Source organism: Macaca mulatta, chromosome 9 (genome assembly GCF_049350105.2).
Source record: "Macaca mulatta isolate MMU2019108-1 chromosome 9, T2T-MMU8v2.0, whole genome shotgun sequence".
Taxonomy (NCBI): Eukaryota; Metazoa; Chordata; class Mammalia; order Primates; family Cercopithecidae; genus Macaca; species Macaca mulatta.
This window is the reverse complement of record NC_133414.1, coordinates 90,262,344-90,276,751: the sequence shown is the minus strand read 5'-3', so window position 1 is coordinate 90,276,751 and position 14,408 is coordinate 90,262,344.

Genomic DNA, 14,408 nt, shown 5'->3' with positions numbered 1-14,408 from the left:
GTTAGATATTTCTATGCCAAAAGGGTACCTCTGTATCATAGCAACTTTGCAGATGTGAGGCATGCAAGTAGGAGACGAAGTAGATGTTTTGTTACATTGTATAAATGAGACTGCTTTTAGCATTCTTTTTTTTTTAATTTTTGTGGGTACATAGTAGGTGTATATATTTATGGGTTACACTGGAAATCTTTTGATAGAGGCATATAATTCATAATAATCATATCAGAGTAAATGTAGTATCCATCATCTCAAGCATTTATCTTTGTGTTACAAACAGTCCAATTATACATTTAGTTATTTTAAAATGTACAATTAAATTATTTTTTACTACAATGCCCCTGTTGTGCTTTGGCATTCTTAAAGAATCTTCCATAGAGTTGAAATTGCTTTTCAGTCATTCTACACTTAAACTATTGTGCCTTTGAACATGACGGTGTAGTAAGGTTGGGGCTATATTCTGGTGACATCTGTCTCGTAAATCTTAGCAACTTGAAATTTTTACTTTCATGTCTGTTCCCTTCTTTTAACTCTCCACTCCCACTCCACACTCTCCTTGAGAGCAAGGACTTTGTCTTATTTATTCATTTCCCCTTCCCTAAGACTAGAATCTGATGACAGCAGTGAATGAATGATTCCCCTAGAAAATGAGACTTTTTCTGGAACTCTACATACAGCCCACAATGGGTTCTAGAGGAATTGCCTGGGAACTCACCAAATGGATACACAGGGGAATGTGATATTCTTCAGAGGCTTGTCCTTTCCAAATCTCAAGTTGAAAGGTGACCCCCTAGCGGGAAGTGTTTGGGTCATGGGATTCCTCATGAATGGCTTGGTACCATCCTTGTGGTAAAGAGTGAGTTTTCACTCTGTTAGTTCATGTGAGAGCTGGTTGTTTAACGAGCCTGGCTCTCACCATGTGACACAGCTGCTCCCCTTCGCCTTCAGCCATGATTGTAGGCTTCCTGAGGCCTCACCAGAAGCAGACAGTGGTACCATGCTCCTTGTATAGTCTGTAGAAGCATGAGCCAAAACAAACTTCTTTTCTTTATAAATTACCCACCTCAGGTATTCCTTTCTGGCAATGCAAAATGAACTACCACAGAAGGCTTAAGGGCTCTGAGATCAAACAGGTCTGGATTCCAATCCCATTTCTGCCACTTAGGAGTTGTGGGACTTCTAACTCTTTAAGTCTCTGTAGAGTTCCCTCAACTATAAAATGGTGGCAATCATTGTACCTGCAACATAGAGTTGTTATGAGAATTAAATACATTAACATATGTTAAATGCTAAGTACAATGCCTGACACGTGCAAGCATGTATAGTATAGAGAAAGGTGTATAAAGACATACTATATCTATATATATTCAAATATATACAGACGTACTCAGCTTCTGTTCTCAACCCTCCCTTTAAAATGCCCTTAGCTTTTAGATATGTATATATTAAATCTGGTATTTAATATATTATGTATATATATATTAATATACACAGACATATTTTATTTCTATAAAGAAAGAAACATATCAACAATAACACTATCACAATTATTTATAAGTATGTTTAACTGACTGAAAGAGAACATTAGGCACACGAAACCTGAATGTATAAATCACTTTAAACCATTAATGTAACTCATTTTGCATCATAGACATATCTGTCAGGCAAAGGTTAATAGAGAGTTTATGAAATTTGGAATGCAATTAAGTCTCACAGGAATCTCAGCTGGAGGCCATGCCAGTTTCTATGGCAACCAGAGGGCTCAGGCAAGAAGTGGGGGAGGGGAATTAATTTAAAGGCAAGATAAGCACATAAATATAGCTCTTGCCTACCTTTTCTTCCGAGCTCCAATAAACAATCCTTGCCGCCTTTAAATTATTATGCATAGTCAAGTGTAAGTCAGATTGGTTTTTCATTTCCTAGAATTAAATACATTTTCCCAAATGTTTAAAGGTGATTTCAGTTTTTTAAAATGTATCACTTCTCTGGCTATCCAGTTTATAAGTGTGTAAGGTGGTCTCAAATTCCTTGGGGGTAAAAAAGAGAGAAGATAAAAAGAACAGAACAAGATGTTGAAGATGATTAGGGGATACTGTGAATAACCTTCTCAACACCAGCTAATGAGGCTTTACTTAGGATCTCAGAAGTGCAATCAGACCAAAGGGAGAAAATATGGCCACAAACAAAACTGGTTTTCCTGTCACGAATTTTATAACATCACTGAATTGAAGGAGAATTTAGCAACCATCAAGTCAAAAGATTTAATCTTATCACCACAAACACTTAGCTTAAGTAGTTAACTAAGCACAAATATGGCTGGAATTCAGGAATCTCGACTCCTAACTGCAGCTTGCTTTGTGTTCCATACTATACTTTCTTCTTCACTTCTTTCTTGTATGTAGAGTTCAGGAACATTGTTAACATTTTCCATCACAAGTAGTTTCCAACTGTTGAATTTCCTGATCTCCAGATTATTGCATATGATCTGATTTGTTTTTTAAAACCAGATGAATCTTATTTTGGTATACTCCACTTAAGCTCTTAACTTGGTTCACATTTGGCAAGTAACTTCCACTTTGCCATGAATATTGATTTATGGAAGTTCTACAATTGCTCGTCTGTTTTAAGCTGTCAAGCCAGCAGCTCCACGTTCATGGGCAGCAATGTGCACCTGTATGTGCCCCATGCAGTCTGTGTAAGGAGAGACTGAAAAAAGAGAAGGGTTTGGGGAAATTCCCATAAGAGACATAAGATATTGACAAAAATAGACATCACGGCTGTTCTAAATTCAAGTCTCTAAGAGGTAAACTCGCAAGTGGAAGTCATCCTCCAAGCTTTAAAACTATGTTTGGGCTGTATTTGTTGTGGAGTTATGAGAATCTCAAGATTTTGGCATAGTAAGGAAGATCAAATTGCCAAAAGAAAGAACCAACTGTGGTGACAGTGGTTGGAGTGAAAACCTCAGGCTCACTTGGCTGAATCTCTTGTCAGGAATCTCTCCCGACTGTCCAGTGGTTGATCAGCTGTGATAAAGCTGGGTTGTCTTGAAAAGTTTCTGCTCTGTGCACTTTTCCTCAGCACCAAGGCCATGGAATATTTGAGATTACTATGGGAAGCTGGTTGGAATGAACCAAACTTTGTTCTTGTGAAGTTGAGAGTCAAGAACACAAGACAGCCAAAGACTCTTAAGAAAATCCTGTTGTATAGTCTCAAATTTTTATTCTGTGACCTCAAGTTATTAGGGGAAGAAAAAAAATGTGATAAGGAAAAAGAGAATAGTGTGTAATTCAGCCAGCATTGTTAAAACAGTGAGTGCCTGCTACCTTCCCAGGGTTTAACAAAATCTGCTGTTTCTTTGTTTCAAATAAATAAAATAGATAAATTCTGTAGTGGAAAACTTATGGTGACTTCTCTGGGTCTCTGCCCATGTGTAAAAAGGGTGTTTGGTACAAGTGAGGAGATAGATAGCTGGACTAGAATCCAAATCTCAATCTCGAAGACTGAGAAAGGATATCAAAAGTTCAGATCAGATGTCGACCTTACCAGTCTCTATAAACCACAACTTCTTTCTTCTCATTCATAAAATGGGAACAATCCCTGCCAAGCCTACCTCACAATGTTATTATGTAGGTAAAATAAAATTGTGATTGGAGATGTTTTTATTCATTGTGACAGGCACCCTGGGTGTAGAGACACTGTTTGCCCTCCCTCTAATAGGGACACTTGTGTTTCATTTATTTATTTATTTATTTATTTATTTATTTATTTTGAGATGGAATCTCACTCTGTCACCCAGGCTGGAATGCAGTGGCTCAATCTCAGCTCACTGCAACATCCACCTCCTAGGTTTAAGTGATTCTCCTGCCTCAGTCTCCCAAGTACCTGGGATTATAGACGCCCACCACCATACCCAGCTAATTTTTGTATTTTTAGTAGAGACGGGGTTTCACCATGTTGGCCAGGCTGGTCTCGAACTCCTGAGCTCAAGCAATCTGCCCACCTGCCTCAGCCTCCCAAAGTGCTGGGATTACAGGAGTGAGCCGCCATGCCCAGCCAACAGTTATAAAGGACACTTCTCTACCCACAGCCTCTACTGAATAGGCGGCCATGATTTTTCATGTGACCGTATCAACTTTCACATGCCCACTCAGTCCCAGATGACACGAAAGGCCACCACTCTAACATTTGGCCAAGGATCTTGGTGGCCTTGCTCAAAACAATAAACTAAGTCAATCAGACAAAATTTCCCAGAAATTTGAACCAAAAAACGTGGAAAACAATGTGTGTGTGACCGGTGGGAACTATACCTAAAAAAATCCAAACAGACTGAGCAAGCTGACATTAGGAGAAGCAGAAAGCATGAGGAAGGAGGAGTCAGCTGGTAGCAGGACAGAAAAGAGACGTGAGGAGGGGAACCAAGCCCACCGAGAGCAAAGCACAGAACTGGAGACCAAGGAGCTGCTGCCACCAGGGTTCTAAGAGGCCTTCTGGAAACAGCAGGCACTAAATGTTGCTTATCCCACATTCTAGATAGTTCTCTCCAGCTCTTCTACTGCCACCTGGGTCCGTTATTTTAAAATTAATTAATTAATTAATATCCTCCCATTATTCAACATCAATTCTTAAACCCACTTCACATGAGCTAATTTGAGTAGGTCTCTGCAACCAAAGAGTCTGAAAAATGGTTGCTGGTTAACTGACCCTCACTCTTGGCTTATAAACATGGCTTTGTTCAAGTGTTATAGTAACAGTTTATCTGAGTGCCTAGACCTGATAAGTTTGTGTGTAGCCGAACAGGCAACAACTTGGTGAGCTGAGCCTGATTGATCACAGATGTTCTTCCTTGCAAGCACAGCCCTCTTCCCTGCCGCTGCCCATACCCACACATACCCCTATACTATTTCCTCAAGTTTCTGACATTAGTATGGCTTATCCTAGACAAGGCATTTTATTTCCCCCATTTGGGAAGGTAACACATTAATTAGCTAACCTATTAAAAAGTATTTGTTTATATGATCAGACCTTTTCCTGTCTGTTAACACAAAAACAGTACATGAAATAGGAACTTAGGGATGCAGGAATGATTCAGTGAGGGTAATGGGACTGTAGAAACCAGGTGAATTGCCAATGGCCAAATAAAGGTCCCAAGAGAGCAGGAACTTGGTTTTTACCTGTGGATCACATATTACCACAATCCACAGAAAAGGCACAGAAAAAAAGTGTTGTAGAATGTTAGAATGAGAAGAGACCTCTGAGATCACCCATTCCATCCATCTGAGGGTAAGGAAATGGGCAGGACAGGCAGGTTCCATAACTTATCCAATACACACCATCATAATAAGAAGCCTTATGAACAGAGATCAGAGATAAACTCAAAAGCAGAACCTGCTTTCCTGGCTGAGACCCTCCCCACTGCTATCTCACTCAGCTACTGACAAAGTTTTATCAAGATCTTGATGGCCACATTTTAGAAATAAGACTTCCTGAAATAACTGTGCATATCTCACCTACCTGAGGACAGTGACATTCTAAAAGTAGAAGCTTGTTGCTTGAGAGGGACTTATCAAGACTCACAGAGATTCTGTAACGCCACATTTCCCAGCCTGACCTTTCACAATCAGGGACAACATCCAGGGTGATTTGCAGGGGTTGACTTATGTTTACACACAGATAAAGGTCAATGAAGCAAACTGCAGAACTTCTTTTCCAGTTTCTACTTTTCTAGCTTCAGCGGAGCTGCCTCTTATTTTTAGTTTGAGAGAAAAGCAGCTAATGACCATGAACTTTCTGATTTTCTGATTTGAATCTCCCACTCAGCCTCTGCTGATAATTGATGGCTCTTGGCATTTTTTCTCTGCTTTCATTCTTTCTCCTTGTAATACTCACAGGATGGTGACTTTCCTACGGCTGCTCCATTTTCTTGCCTTCTCTATGTCACTCACACAATATACAAAGAGATGCTCTCACTTGGCTCTGCCTTCTCAGGTTTATCCAGTAATTGGGTCCCTAAAAAAGTGTTCTGAGTATTTCAGGATACTTTCCAGATGGTTGTGTGATTCATACTGTTAACTATTGAACAATTTTCATTGTTCCAAGCTTCTCTCCAAAAAGATTTTAAGGTATAATCCTTCAAACTTTCAGTTCTAACAGCATCATAATGACAATCATGAGTAATAAATTGCAAAATTTCCAAGGCAAGTCTCCTGATGAGTTCTGAATGAGTCCTTGCATTAGGCCATTCTTGCATTGCTATAAAGAAATGCCTGAGAGTGGGTAACTTATAAGAAAAGAGGTTTAATTGGCTCACAGTTCTGCAGGCTGCACAGGAAGCGTAGTGCTGGCATCTGCTTCTGTGGGGGCCTCAGGAAGATCTTACTCATGGCAGAATGTGAAACAGGAGCAGGTACATCACATGGCCAGAGCAGGAGCAAGAGAGAAAGAATGGGGTAGGAGGGGCCCCACACTTTTGGCCCCACCAGATCTCATATGAAATCAGAAAAAGAGCTCACTTACCCACCAAGGAGATGGTCCGTCATTCATGAGGAATCTGCCCCAGTGATCCAAACACCTCCCACCAGGCCCCATCTCCAACATTGGGGATTACATTTCAACATGGGTGGGAACAAATATCCAAACTATATCAGTCAATAATTATTATTCAATAATATCTTTCAGGTCTCCCAGAAAACTTCAGTTGCCTTTGCAAAGTTATGCGCTAACTATTCAGAAAGCATGCTAATATTGCAATGTTAACTGCATTGCATTCCATAAATGCAATGCTGGGTATGCTTCACTGCAGTCTACTTCTGTGGCAGTTGATGCCTGATGGAATGAAACTGAAATGTTCAGTCTTTCGGAACAGCACCAAACCAAGAACCTGGAAACTAGGCTCCCAGCACCTGGGACAAGATATTTGACTTATTTGGGTCTTGATTTTATCATTTTTTCCAAATGGTGAAGAATTTCAAAGTTCTCTGAAGTTCATTCTAGCTCTGTAATTCTATCATGATGAGATGAAGGAAGCACTTTAGAATCACATAGTGCATAAAAGTCATTATTCAATTCAATAAGTGTTTATTGTGCACCCTAGGGCAGAATACTAGAAAAGAATCTATGAGAGAAAAAGAGCTAAATAGGACATGATCACTGCCCTCTGCTTTGCCCAAGCCTAATAGAAAGGAGGGATCAGGTGGAAATCGTCAACCAGAATGCATTCACTCAAAACGGCATCATAGGGAAGCAGCACTGGCCCAGACTGGGGTAGCTGTACCTCCACGACTGCACCCCAACTTGACCCTCTGGTCCAGCTGATGTGTAATCAGCAGTCATGGGGTTGTAGCTGCAAGAGGAAATCATACGACATGGAGTGACATAGAGGGATACCTTCCTGATAAATACTCAAGGATTGAGAAGACAGAACAACCAATGCATTTGAGAAATCAGTAAAATTCAGAGGTGGGGGAAGCAATTGCTTCCCTCATCTATAACTTGGCTGGTTGCTAAGTTGTCCAGCAATATGAATAGCCGGGGATCTAACAGGAATAAAGAGGACTATAACTCAATTTGGAAGGAAGAGGAGGTAGAAGATGAAAATAGCATGAATCCTGGGGAAAAGAAGATAATTATTAGAGAGGGGTGGTAACCAGTGATCTGAAGCAGCAGATGTCTGATGTCTTCGATTATGATGCCCATCAGGAGTCTGTGAGCACCTTCAATGAGCACAAGACCTGCTAAGCCTCTGTGCTAAAGGCCACTGATGCTCACTGCCATCAGCTCACTGCATCTTCCCAATGGCCCTGAACAACTGGTTGCAACCATGAGTCCCAGTAAAAGGAGAAGGAAATACATACTGAATAAAGTTGAAGCATACAGCTGGGCAGCAGGTTGCAAAACTGGCTGAAGGATAAGCACCTAACCAAATCACTGCTAACCCTTATCTAAGCTCCCAGGAATCCTGGAGCAATCTCCTTATAAAAAGCAAGTCACATAATTACAGGATTTTCATCTTACCAAGGTTATCGCCATCCCAAGCCAACAGATCAATGTTAACCCTATGTCAGTTTTCTAGTCTCTGAAACTATTAGATCATTGAAAAAGTGCCCCTGCAATATCTTGTGAAATGCTGTGGTTGTGGATTTTTGTGCTGTTTACCATATGTAGCAACAGAAGCTAAAGGATTCATATACACGTCATCTTCATTACATCTCTGTGAGAAAATCGCAGAATCACTGGACTGCATCCTACTTTTCTCTCTGCTTCCATACCCCCACTTCCTATCCCCACTTCTGAATCAGGGGCAGGGTTGTGTGATACATTTACTTCATTCTTGTATGAAAAAACAACAAGGAGAACTTGACTCCCCATAACCTTTGAAGAAGTGACATAGCCACAAATGGTAAGGTGCTGAACATGTATTGAGGGCCTGTGTTGGGCAGATACCTTTGAGCTTCTATGGTAAACATAGACTATGAAGTTCAGACAACACCTTTGGCAATGTCTTTTCTGGGAATCACTCCTGAACAGCAGCACTTTCTTTTGGACATGGATGCAACTACAGGCTTCCTGAAATAAAGATCTAGAAACCATCTGGGGTGACAAAACAAAGCCAGTTGGATTGAGACCTGTGGGCCATGTGAAGCTGTGTGCAAGGAAAAGGGAAACAGTCAGAGGTGACCCCAGCACCTTTCCACCAATATGGTGCAAGGGTTGGAGGGCACAGGGAAAGAGAAAAGGAATCCTAGGAAGTTTCCTTTCTACAGTCTTTATAGACGTCATCTCACCACTTGTCCTCCCTTTTGCTGCTCTCCAGAAAAATAAGAGGGAAGCTGTAGTCTCAGGGCTTATGTCTCCACTGACAAAGGCTCAGACACAAATGTGAATACTCAGAGACTGTCCAGGGAAGGAGAAGAGGGCAGGCATGAGAGCTGTCCCCTATGCAACAGCAACATTTAAGAAGCTGGTGAACCAGGAACAGATCACCTAACGAACCGAAAAAGCCCTGCCAGGTGGTCCAGGCATGGCCAGAGGGAATGGAAAGAGGAAGCAGGTGTGGGCCATCAGCATCACTTTCCACAGGGGTCCTGGTGACTCTAGATGACTTTCTACTGAAATTCACATTAAAAAATCAGTTAACCTTTGGTCAAGACTACGCTAAACTCTAAAGGAGAATTTTGCATTTCGGGTAATTTGTAAGTGAAAGGTCAAAGTGAACCATTTGATACAATGGAATAGGGAATCCACCCTTTGTATATTGTGACAGTTGTTTATGTAAGAAGTTGTCAATGAATTGAATTTGGCAGGTTTTCCTCCAGTATTTTATTACAAAAATTGTAAAACAGAAAAGTTTTTGTTTTGTTTTGTTGTTGTTGTTGTTTTCTTTTGGGGTTGCTGAGTTGGGAGATGTGAACCTGAAGCTTTTGGTGATTGTTTTGCTTGCCAACTAGAAAATGCCTGCATACGGAATGAAGACAGGAAGAGAAGAGCAGGGCCAGGAAAAAAGAGGAGGCCAAAATAGGGCCCTGACAGTTATTATTTGAGCTCTTGAATCCATCCAGCTTTGAAATTGGGTTGAGACCTAGACTTTGTTTACCTGAATAAAAAAAATTTTGGGGGGGGAATTTAATTTATTTTTTCTTTTTTTAAATTATACTTTAAGTTCTAGGATACATGTGGACAACGTGCAGATTTGTTACATATGTATACATGTGTCGTGTTGGTGTGCTGTCCCATTTACTCATCATTTACATTAGGTATTTCTACTAATGCTATCCCTCTCGCGTCCCCACAACCCCATGACAGGCCCTGGTGTGTGATGTTCCCCACCCTGTGTCCAAGTGTTCTCATTGTTCAATTTCCACCTATGAGTGAGAACATGCTGTGTTTGGTTTTCAGTTCTTGCGATAGTTTGCTCAGAATGATGGTTTCCAGCTTCATCCATGTCCTTACAAAGGACATGAACTGATCCTTTTTTATGGCTGCATAGTATTCCATGGTGTATATGTGCCACATTTTCTTAATCCAGTCTATCATTGATGAACATTTGGGATGGTTCCAAGTCTTTGCTATTGTGAACAGTGCTGCAATAAACATACATGTGCATGTATCTTTATAGGAGCATGATTTATAATTCTTTGGATATATGTCCAGTAATGGGATTGCTGGGTCAAATGGTGTTTCTAGTTCTAGATCCTTGAGGAATCACCACACTGTCTTCCACAATGGTTGAACTAGTTTACAGTCCCACCAACACTGTAAAAGTGTTCCTATTTCTCCACATCTTCTCCAGCACCTGTTGTTTCCTGACTTTTTAATCATCACCATCCTAACTGGTGTGAGATGGTATCTCATTGTGGTTTTGATTTGCATTTCTCTGATAGCCAGTGATGATGAGCATTTTTTCACGTGTCTGTTGGCTGCATAAATGTCTTTTTTTTAGAAGTGTCTGTTCATATCCTTTGCCCACTTTTTGATGGGATTGTTTGATTTTTTCTTGTAAATTTAAGTTCTTTGTAGATTCTGGATATTAGCCCTTTGTCAGATGGGTAGATTGCAAAAATTTTCTCCCATTCTGTTGGTTGCCTGTTCACTCTGATGGTAGTTTATTTTGCTGTGCAGAAGCTCTTTGGTTTAGCTAGATCCCATTTGTCTATTTTGGCTTTTGTTGCCATTGCTTTTGGTGTTTTAGTCATGAAGTCCTTGCCCATGCCTATGTCCTGAATGGTATTGCCTAGGTTTTCTTCTAGGGTTTTTATGGTTTTAGGTCTAACATTTAAGTCTTTAATCCATATTGAATTAATTTTTGTATAAGGTGTAAGGAAGGGATCCAGTTTCAGCCTTCTATATATGGCTAGCCAGTTTCCCAGCACCATTTATTAAATAGGGAATCCTTTCTCCATTGCTTGTTTTTGTCAGGTTTGTCAAAGATCAGATGGCTTAGATGTGTGGTGTTATTTCTGAGGTCTCTGTTCTGTTCCATTAGTCTATATCTCTGTTTTGGTACCAGTACCATGCAGTTTTGGTTACTGTAGCCTTGTAGTATACCTTGAAGTGAAAGTAGCATGATGTCTCCATCTTTGTTCTTTTTGCTTAGGATTGTCTTGGCAATGGGGGCCCTTTTTTGGTTCCACATGAACTTTAAAGTAGTTTTTTCCACTTCTGTGAAGAAAGTCATTGATAGCTTGATGGGGATGACATTAAATCTATAAATTACCTTGGGCAGTATGGCCATTTTCACAATATTGATTCTTCCTATCCATGAGCATGGAATGTTCTTCCATTTGTTTGTGTCCCCTTTTATTTCGTTGAGCAGTGCTTTATAGGTACCCTTGAAGAGGTCCTTCACATCCCTTGTAAGTTGGATTCCTAGGTATTTTATTCTCGTTGAAGCAATTGTGAATGGGAGTTCACTCATGATTTGGCTCTCTTTTTGTCTATTCTTCGTGTATAGGAATGCTTGTGATTTTTGCACATTGATTTTGTATCCTGAGACTTTGCTGAAGTTGTTTATCAGCTTAAGGAGATTTTGGGCTGAGACGTTGGGGTTTTCTAACTATGCAATCATGTCATCTATAGACAGGGACAATTTGACTTCCTCTTTTCCTAATTGAATACCTTTTTTTTCTTTGTGTTGACTGATTGCCATGGCCAGAACTTCCAACACTATGTTGAGTAGGAGTGGTGAGAGAGGGCATCCCTGTCTTGTGCCAGTTTTCAAAGGGAATGCTTCCAGTTTTTGCCCATTCAGTATGATATTGGCTGTGGGTTTGTCATAAATAATTTTTATTATTTTGAGATACATCCCATCAATACCTAGTTTATTGAGAGTTTTCAGCATGAAGGGCTGTTCAATTTTGTCAAAGGCCTTTAACAGACAGAAAAGTTTTAATATTTGTTGTCTGGGCGCGGTGGCTCACACCTGTAATCCCAGCACTTTGGGAGGTTGAGGCGGGTGGATCACGAGGTCAGGAGATCAAGACCATCCCTGCTAACACGGTGAAACCCCATCTCTACTAAAAATACAATAATTAACCGGGCTTGGTGGCAGGCACCTGTAGTCCCAGCTACTCGGGAGCCTGAGGCAGGAGAACGGCATGAACCTGGGAGGCGGAGCTTGCAGTGAGCCGAGATTGCGCCACTGCACTCCAGCCTGGGCAACAGAGCAAGACTCCATCTCAAAAAACAAAACAAACAAACAAAAAATTTGTATGGTGGACATCAATATACCTAACACTTAGATTGCCAGTCTTTGGCTACAATTGCCAATCTTTGACTACGTTTGTTTCATTCACATATGTATCTACTAATTTGTTTTATTTTCACCCACTTTTTGAAGGCATAATTTATATATCATAAAATTTACCCATCCTAAGTGTACCTGATTAGTTTTACGAAACTATGCAACCATCACCACAGTTAGTCTCTGCTCCCTCTCCCAGCCCTAGACAACTACTAATCTTTATGCCTCTACAGTTTTGCCTTCCCTAGAAATGTCATATAAATGGAATGATACAATATATATCCTTTGGTACTTGGCTATTTTTCAGTTAGTATAATGTTTTTGAGGTTCATCCATACTGTTGTGTGTATTTATTTTCATTGCTGAATAATCTTCCATTGTACGGACATAACTGCATATGTTTATTTCATTAGTTAATAGGTATTTGTTAGTTTTTTTCAGCTTGGAGCTATTATAAACAGTCCTACCATGAGTCTTTATATAAGCATATATAAGCATGTATTTTTATTTCTCTTGGGTAACTATCTGGGGAAGTGTGATTACTGAGGTACCTGGTGCTTGTATGTTTAACATTTTAAGAAAGTACAAGGTGTACCATTTTACAATTCTCTAGGCAATATGTGAGGCTGCTGATATCTTCCTCACTATTACTTGGTATTGTCTTTTTTATTGTAATCATTTTAGAGGGCATGAAGTGGATCTCATTGTGGGTTTAATCTATATTTCTGTAATCACTAATGATAATGAGGATCTTTCCATGTGCTTATATGTGCTAACTTACTATTCTTTTTTCCCTTTTTTTTTTTTTCCTTTGGTGAAATTTCTGTTCAAAGCTTCCTTTTTTTTTTTTTTTTTTAGAAGGTCTTGTTCTGCTGCCCAGGCTGGAATGCAGAGAGCGCAGCTCACCTTGGCCTTGAACTCCTGCAACTCCTCAAACTCAAGCAACCTTCCCACCTCAGCCTCCCAAGTAGCCAGTACTACAGGTGCACACCATCATCTCTGGTTTGTTTTTTATTTTATTTTCATTTTGTAGAGATTGTGTCTAGCTACATTGCCAAGGCTGGTCTTGAATTCCTGACTTCAAGCAATCCTCCCTCTGAGATTACAAGTGGGAGCCACCATGCCTAGCCTTTGTCTATTTTTCATTTGGGTTTTCAGGCTAAGTTGCAAAGGTTCTTTATATATCCTAAACTCAAGCCCTTTATTGGATATACAATTTGCAAATATTTTTGCCCGGTTTGTGATTTGTCTCTTCATTTTCGTAATGATTTTTTTAAATAATAAAAGTTTAATTTTGATAATGTCGATGTACTATTTTTTTCTTATAAGGATTGTGCTTTTGGGGTTTTAAGACGTCTTTACTTAACTCCAAGATCACAAAGATTTTCTTCTATGGTTTTTCTACATATGTTTTATAGTTTTATGTTTTACATTTTCACCTATGAGCTACTTTGAATACATTTTACTATGGTGTGAAGAAAAGGTCTAAGTTATTTTCTAACAGAACAATATTCAATTTTTAGCACTCTTCCTCTAACTTTGTCCATTTGCCTCTGCTTTTTGTTCCAGCCAGACTGACAGTCCTTTGATAGGTGAACAACCATGTTCCTTCTTACCTTCTGGATTGATCTGTGCCAAGTCTCTTTGCGGAGGTACATATTCATCTTCGGTACCTGTCTTCTTCTACTTGACTAACCTCCACTTATTGTTCTGCTTATTAAAGTATGCAATAACTTTCTAAATTTCCTTCACCATCAAATCTTGAGACTCTTAGCTGGGTGTGGTGGTGCATGCCTGTGAGTCCCAGCTACCAGGAAGGCTGAGGCAGGAGGATCACTTGAGCCCAGGTTGTCAAGGTTACAGTGAGATGCAATTGTGTCACTGCACCCCACCCTGGATAATAAAGCAAGATCCTGTCTCTTAAAAAAATAAATAAATTATTTTTTTAAAAGAAAATCAAAAAGAAGAGAGACTCCATATTTTTTGTATCTTGCATATCCTCAGATCCTAGAGCAGTGCTTGGCACATGGTGAGGTCCTCAAATAACATCTGTGCATGAGAGAATGAAAAGGTCCTTCCAGATTAATGAATAATAATAATTTATTTACTTGCCATTCACAATGAATGTCAAGCTGCTTGCAATTCAGAGACTATGTTTTATTTAATTTCATACATC